We start from the raw sequence: 7,991 nt of genomic DNA, 5'->3' as shown, positions 1-7,991 counted from the left end.
CCGAGGCCAAGGCCGCTGGGCCGACGCTAATCACAGAGGCCAAGGCCGCTGGGCCGACGCTAATCACCGAGGCCAAGGCCGCTGGGCCGACGCTAATCACCGAGGCCAAGGCCGCTGGGCCGACGCTAATCACAGAGGCCAAGGCCGCTGGGCCGACGCTAATCACTGAGGCCAAGGCTGCTGGGCCGACGCTAATCACTGAGGCCAAGGCTGCTGGGCCGACGCTAATCACTGAGGCCAAGGCCGCTGGCCCGACGCTAATCACCGAGGCCAAGGCCGCTGGGCCGACGCTAATCACCAAGGCCAAGGCCGCTGGGCCGACGCTAATCACCGAGGCCAAGGCCGCTGGGCCGACGCTAATCACAGAGGCCAAGGCCGCTGGGCCGACGCTAATCACCGAGGCCAAGGCCGCTGGGCCGACGCTAATCACCGAGGCCAAGGCCGCTGGGCCGACGCTAATCACAGAGGCCAAGGCCGCTGGGCCGACGCTAATCACTGAGGCCAAGGCTGCTGGGCCGACGCTAATCACTGAGGCCAAGGCTGCTGGGCCGACGCTAATCACTGAGGCCAAGGCCGCTGGGCTGACGCTAATCACTGAGGCCAAGGCCGCTGGGCTGATGCTAATTACCGAGGCCAAGGCCGCTGGGCCAACGCTAATCACCGAGGCCAAGGCCGCTGGGCCGACGCTAATCACCAAGGCCAAGGCCGCTGGGCCGACGCTAATCACCGAGGCCAAGGCCGCTGGGCTGCCGCTAATCACAGAGGCCAAGGCCGCTGAGCCGACGCTAATCACCACTGCTGGACTGTCGTACGCCAGTCTGCAGACTGAAATCGCCCGATCTGGAGAAGAAAAATGGACAACGCAGAGCATTTTGGATAGATACTCCGGGCCTCTAACAGCAATGTCTACTGTGGCATTGAAGCTGGGATTAACATTTGGAGCATCCATGGCAACTTGCGAGAACTATTTTTCAACATTGAAAAACGTATTCAGTGAGCACAGACAGAGCATGTTGCACAGGAGGAAAGCGCAGCTGATTCAACTGGCATTTGAGAGGGATCTTACAAGCAAATTCCGTGGGGAGTGGAACGAGAGACTGCTGAGGAGGTTCAACACAGCATCAAGGAGGCTACAACTCTTTTGAATCTGGGTAAGAACAGGCAGCCTGGCTGGGCTTGTATTATTTTGTTATTTGCTAGCTTTTGGAAATGCGTGGCAAATGTCAGAAATAGGCGTAGACGTGATTTTCTTTGTCGGCGTTGCTGCCAAGTCTACTGCTTGATTTCTGTGATGTGATTGTTTTTCATGTTGTTTTATAATGTAGAAGAGGTGCTTTGCATTACATTGATGAGGGTGGGCAGACCTTGACCAATGGTTGAGTAATGATGTGCTGACCTCTGCATGGATAGGCTGATGAGGTAAGTTATGACTGGAGGCTTGTATCTGCTTTTTGTTTTCACATGTGCTTTGATAGTTATTGTGTGATGAACAAGGCCTATTTCTCTTGTCAGGATACAAGGATGGAAGACATGTCAGAAACTCAACTCAATCAAGGCCAGCTGTCACCCAGCAAATACAAGTGAGAACACTGCATTGCAAAAAGGAACATGACACATACAATGTTCATTTCTTCCCATGAGAACAGACAGTGCTTAACTGATTCATCCTATTTTCAGACTGGAATAAAGCTGGGGTCCTACCTGGTGTCAAACAGTAAGCCCTCATGGATGGTAGGGCTTTCTGCTTCAGGTGAGCTATTCATAATTAAGGTACAAGAAAATAGCAGGGTAGAGGTGGTATTGTTACTGATGTTGCTGTATATGATATGATAATTAATGACAGTTTATTTTCCTGTAGATTAAGGAAGAGCAGCTCTGAGATCTGAGATCCCCAAACAAGAGATGACTATCTGGCTGTAAATACTTATTTGGAGCTCTATACTGCCTTTACCAAAAGTTATTTTGTTGCATCTGAAATTGTTATTTTGGGCAATAAATCTTGATTACTTTGATTTATACAATTTGTGCTATGGATGTGCATAAGTGTTCTAAAGTGAGTGATTAGTATTTATAACTAATAAAACATGAAAACAACAAATTATAAAATGTCTAGAAACGTCATAAGACGGATGTCTCAAGACATTGTTATTTCTATGGACTGTCTTAAAGATCTCTTCATTTTCTAAGACAGGCCATAAGACAGGTCTCTATATGCCTCAAGACGTCTTCATTTATATGTATTAAGACGTCTCAAGATGTCTCAAGACATGGTGATGGCTGGGTATGATGTCTTTCATTTCTTTCTACCTGTATTACACCATTCCTAAAGGGTCGTGGTGTGTGTGCAGGTAGTGCTAAGTAGTTGCAAAGTAGCTAAAAAGTAAGTAGTTAAAAAGTTGCTAAAATGCTAAAGTTGTCTGTTTTTGCTTTAAGTAACCATCAGTCTTATGTAACCATACCAAACAAAACATATCATACTAATTTGAGCGTTCCGGATTTACTTTTAATATGTTACATCTAGTCTATTAGACCAGGCTTTCCCAATAGAAAGTGAAAGTTGCATACTGAACTGAAAGAGCTAAAGGGCTCAAGCAACTATATAAATGGGTAGAGGCAGCGTACCTCCATTCAACTTTGAAGAAGAAGACTAAGAAGAATAAGCTATATCAGACAGAGATTCTTACATTTACAAAATGGGCGGAATCTACAGTTATTTCTACCCAGAGGTAAGTAACCTACATTTTACTATTCTTACTATGTTTTTTCTTCACTAAGATCCTTTCTGTTGGCAACTAGTCTGTAATCTGAAATCTATTTTACAATATTCTTAGAGAACATCCACAATTTCATAATTTCAAGGTGACGCATGCATGAACGTATGCATTCTCCAAACCAGACCATCAAATGCAAGATTTACATTTAAATGCATTATTTGTTGCTTTTCAAAATAGATACATGATCAGGAAATATAAGGGGAGGGGGCAATCCTATATGACTACTTCTCACTCATTAGAGTGAACTAACTTAGTCTGTTTTGCACCAGTCTTCAGAGGAAATCACAGTTGTCCCTCAGACAGAGACCTATCAGGACACGGACAGGTGAGCCTAGAGTTTCTCTTTGTTTTTGTTTTTTTGTTTTTTTTCACCTTTATTTAACCAGGTAAACCAGTTGAGAACAAGTTCTCATTTACAACTGCGACCTGGCCAAGATAAAGCAAAGCAGTGCGATAAAAACAACAACACAGAGTTACATATGGGGTAAAACAAAACAAAGTCAAAAATACAACAGAAATACATATAATATACAGCGTGCAAATTTAGCAAGTTATGGAGGTAAGGCAATAAAATAGGCTATAGTGCAAAATAATTACAATTTAGTATTAACACTGGAATGATGTGCAAGAGATGATGTGCAAATAGACTCTCTCTCTCCTTGGTCAAGTCAATCAATCAAATTAATTTACAAAGCCCTTTTTACATTAGCAGTTGTCACAAAGTGCTTTACAGTCTAGGCCCCAAAGTCTAAACACCTCTGTCTAACTTTCACTTTCACTATAAGTAAACTTCCCCTTTCCCCACCCAGGTCACCAGAACAACAAGGTGATAAGACTAACACAGGGAATTTCCTGGGGGGATCTCCAAGAGCCTTAGGTGTAAGTAGGCTTAACTCTAACACTGTATTTGACTGAAACAAAGGCCAACTCATGGAAATTGTGTTAATGAGAGTGGGGTTTTCCCCCCTCATCAAATCATCTGATTGGGTTAACATTTAGGGGAAATAGTTATGGGTTTGTTTTTATATTATTATATTATTGAAACTTTTTAAAATGATATATTCTGACTTTTGTTCATAACCCGTGTTTCTCTGATTATTAAATATCTGTGTGCTTTTTATTAAGGCTGACAACAACATTGAGGATGTGGACAAGTTCAATGTCTTTGTTAAGTGTGCGGGAAAGACCTTGGATATAGACGTGTTCCCGCTGGAGAGAATCGCAGTTCTGCTGGAAAATGCATGTCAACAGGCAGGAAAGAAACGCTGCACAATGAAACTTGTTTACAACGGTAGGCTATCCATCTATCCACCTGATACATCCTTTATGAGTTAAAGCAGTATGCCAGTTATGTTTATTTCATATGGTTTGTTGTTATTTTGTTATTGTTTACCGATGTCTAACAAGGTAATGAGAATCTTACATAGGTTAGGTAATTCACAGTTAAAAACTTAGCTGTAAAATATTTGTATACTAAGATATAAATGTAAAGTGTCTTTCTATAATAAATACAAAAACAGCTTCTAAAATATGTGTTTGATGACTTGTTTGCAGGGGAAACGCTGGATGAGAACAAAACAGTGAAACACTATAAACTACGAAGAGGAAACACAGTCAACCTCATTCATGCCTAATAAAAGTACGTAGCCTAAGTCAATGTGTTACTTATTCTTACTGTATGTGTCATCATAGCTGCAGAAAGCAGAATATAAAATTAATTGGCCATAAGATGCACTACACAATTGTATATTCCTGTCAAAGCTGAAGAAAAGTATAAGATACACTACACATCATTTGTATTCTATTGTATCATCACCTACCATTATATAAACTACTCTTTGAATGCTGGTGCCCTAGAATTACATTCTACCATTAGTCCTACCTGCAATTTTGTCCTGTCGATTTGCTTTTAAAAATAAAACTGATATTTATCCACACTTGTGACAATTGTAGGCTATTTATTCTACAAGATCACAATGAATCATCAATTCGTATAATGTTAAGAAGATAAAACTAATGCAAGAAATCATCAGGATACAACTGCAAACTAGGGTATAATTCAATATTGAGCTAATAGGCCTCATGGTTCCCTGACAAAAAGGTCTAGTCCTAGACCAGGCTTCAAATGACCGCTAACACCTCGGCAGCGAAACTGTGAAATTTAGCGTACTTCATAAGCCAACTTACATCTAAGACCTAGGAGGCCAAATTATATTTCTTACTTCAAATATCTTACAAGTCGTGTGAACATGCACATGGTGCGTGAACTCACGTGTTTACTGAGACATAAAATGGCAAGCGAAAAAAAAGCATGTGGATCCTATAGGCCATTTCTAGTGCGTCATACACTTCATTTTCTTTGACCAAAACACATTAAACAGGAATGCAATTATGCTATACAATTGTTTGTTTCTAGTTCAAAATGAGTCTACTTATTACTTATTTTCTAATTGCTTACAAGCTTACCTCACCTGGCAGTTTAGGCTACCATATGAACTAACCAATGGGGGGAAAAAGCCTGTAGGCCCTAGGCCTAGCTCATAATTTGTTTGTGCATCAATAACCACAACATTTTATTTTACCAAAACACGTTAAAACCTGAATGGAATTATGTTTATTGTTCAAAATGTGTCAGATATTTTTCACTTTGGTCATATTTGTCAGCTTTCTCTTACCTGGTTGGCTACGTGGATCTGGGGCCTACTCCAGAATGGCGCTCTTCTCTCAATGCGCCATGTGCAGTGTTGCCAACTCCTCTGTAAGGAAAGTAGCTGCTGCTCGTTGAGAAGAGTAAGAACGATACGTGCTTTCACGTCAGAGTCTCCAAAAGTCTTCAATAACACAAGAAAAAGTCGCTAGATTTGTCGCCAGTCGATTTTTTGAAAATGTGTCGCTAGAGGGGTCTGAATAGTTGCTAAATATAGCAACAAAGTTGCTAAATTGGCAACACTGGCCATGTGGTGGGTTTAATCCAAGAACCAAAAAATTTGTTTTTCATTATGGAGCGCACCATCTAAGTAGTCTAATTACTATGCCCAAATAAAGATAAATTAAGCTTTCATTAATTAACGCAACGGTGACTAACGCTTCGAACACACTGACTGTGTTATTATGTTTTCGTACACCAGAAGTACATTCATTTCCAATGGAACGCTGCGTTTGCCTTGCAATGCCTTGCGTGCGTTCTGTATGGTGCATACATTGGATTAATCGAACGTATGCGTCAAACTGTATGCGTAAAGGGGTTGACAGAAATGGTAGCAGAAGGTGAATGTTGAACTTTTGTTGCACACATATCTAGATGATGCTGCATACTATTTTGCGCAATGACGCAGTCGATGTGTTCAAAGCATTAATTTTACCAATTCGGATCCAGTGGTGGACGCATCACCATGTACACCTATTCCCGCCGTTCCTGTACCATGAGTGATCGATCATCACTACCTCTATACTCAATAAAGATTCTTGCATCCGGGTAATGTTGACTTATACACTCTTTTTCCTGTTCCCTGCTATCTGGGATCCTTGGGACGTCAGTACCCTATTAAAATTTAAAATGACATTTAAAATTGAAATGTTAAGGTTAGGGTTAGGTAAGGGTTATGGTTAAGGTTAGGTTTAGGGTAGGGGTTAAGGTTAGGGTTTAGGGTATGGATGTCCCACGGATCCCGGATAGCCCTTTTTTTCTACCTTTCCTTATATGCTAGTTTATAAGAGGGCAATTCCAACTATTTTAAAATAATACAATACAGCCTAATGATTCAGTCTATGCTATAGGCTACTCATATATATATATATATATATATATATATATATATATATATATACAGTGAGGAAAAAAAGTATTTGATCCCCTGCTGATTTTGTATGTTTGCCCACTGACAAAGACATGATCAGTCTATAATTTTAATGGTAGGTTTATATGAACAGTGAGGGACAGAATAACAACCAAAAAATTCAGAAAAACACATGTCAAAAATGTTATAAATTGATTTGCATTTTACTGAGGGAAATAAATATTTGACCCCTCTACAAAACATGACTTAGTACTTGGTGGCAAAACCCTTGTTGGCAATCACAGAGGTCAGACGTTTCTTGTAGTTGGCCACCAGATTTGCACACATCTCAGGAGGGATTTTGTCCCACTCCTCTTTGCAGATCTTCTCCAAGTCATTAAGGTTTTGAGGCTGACGTTTGGCAACTCGAACCTTCAGCTCCCTCCACAAATGTTCTATGGGATTAAGGTCTGGAGACTGACTAGGCCACTCCAGGACCTTAATATGCTTCTTCTTGGGCCACTCCTTTGTTGCCTTGGCCGTGTGTTTTGGGTCATTGTCATGCTGGAATACCCATCCACGACCAATTTTCAATGCCCTGGCTGAGGGAAGGAGGTTCTCACTCAAGATTTGATGGTACATGGCCCCGTCCATCGTCCCTTTGATGTGGTGAAGTTGTCCTGTCCCCTTAGCAGAAAAACACCCCCAAAGCACAATGTTTCCACCTCCATGTTTGACGGTGGGGATGGTGTTCTTGGGGTCATAGGCAGTATTCCTCCTCCTCCAAACATGGCGTGTTGAGTTGATGCCAAAGAGCTCGATTTTGGTCTCATCTGACCACAACACTTTCACCCAGTTCTCCTCTGAATCATTCAGATGTTCATTGGCAAACTTCAGACAGGCCTGTATATGTGCTTTCTTGAGCAGGGGGACCTTGCGGGCGTTGCAGGATTTCAGTCCTTCACGGCGTAGTGTGTTACCAATTGTTTTCTTGGTGACTATGGTCCCAGCTGCCTTGAGATCATTGACAAGATCCTCCCGTGTAGTTCTGGGCTGATTCCTCACCGTTCTTATGATCATTGCAACTCCACGAGGTGAGATCTTGCATGGAGCCCCAGGCCGAGGGAGATTGACAGTTCTTTTGTGTTTCTTCCATTTGCGAATAATCGCACCAATTGTTGTCACCTTCTCACCAAGCTGCTTGGCGATGGTCTTGTAGCCCATTCCAGCTTTGTGTAGGTCTACAATCTTGTCCCTGACATCCTTGGAGAGCTCTTTGGTCTTGGCCATGGTGGAGAGTTTGGAATCTGATTGATTGCTTCTGTAGACAGGTGTCTTTTATACAGGTAACAACCTGAGATTAGGAGCCCTTTAAGAGTGTGCTCCTAATTTCAGCTCATTACCTGTATAAAAGACACCTGGGAGCCAGAAATCTTTCTGA

General features: G+C 41.9%; 1 long non-coding RNA gene across 1 annotated transcript; it reads left to right on the top strand.

The window, feature by feature from the left end:
* Positions 1 to 756: 756 nt before the first annotated feature.
* On the top strand, positions 757 to 2,012 carry LOC121572722. Its single transcript, XR_006001898.1, has 5 exons — positions 757 to 1,151; positions 1,326 to 1,419; positions 1,513 to 1,580; positions 1,678 to 1,750; positions 1,859 to 2,012. It is a non-coding gene; the product is annotated as an uncharacterized LOC121572722 (long non-coding RNA).
* Positions 2,013 to 7,991: the final 5,979 nt, after the last annotated feature.

Source organism: Coregonus clupeaformis, chromosome 8, assembly GCF_020615455.1.
Source record: "Coregonus clupeaformis isolate EN_2021a chromosome 8, ASM2061545v1, whole genome shotgun sequence".
In the NCBI taxonomy this organism is placed as follows: Eukaryota; Metazoa; Chordata; class Actinopteri; order Salmoniformes; family Salmonidae; genus Coregonus; species Coregonus clupeaformis.
The sequence above is the reverse complement of the archived record's forward strand: the minus strand, read 5'-3'. Positions and strand labels throughout refer to the sequence as shown.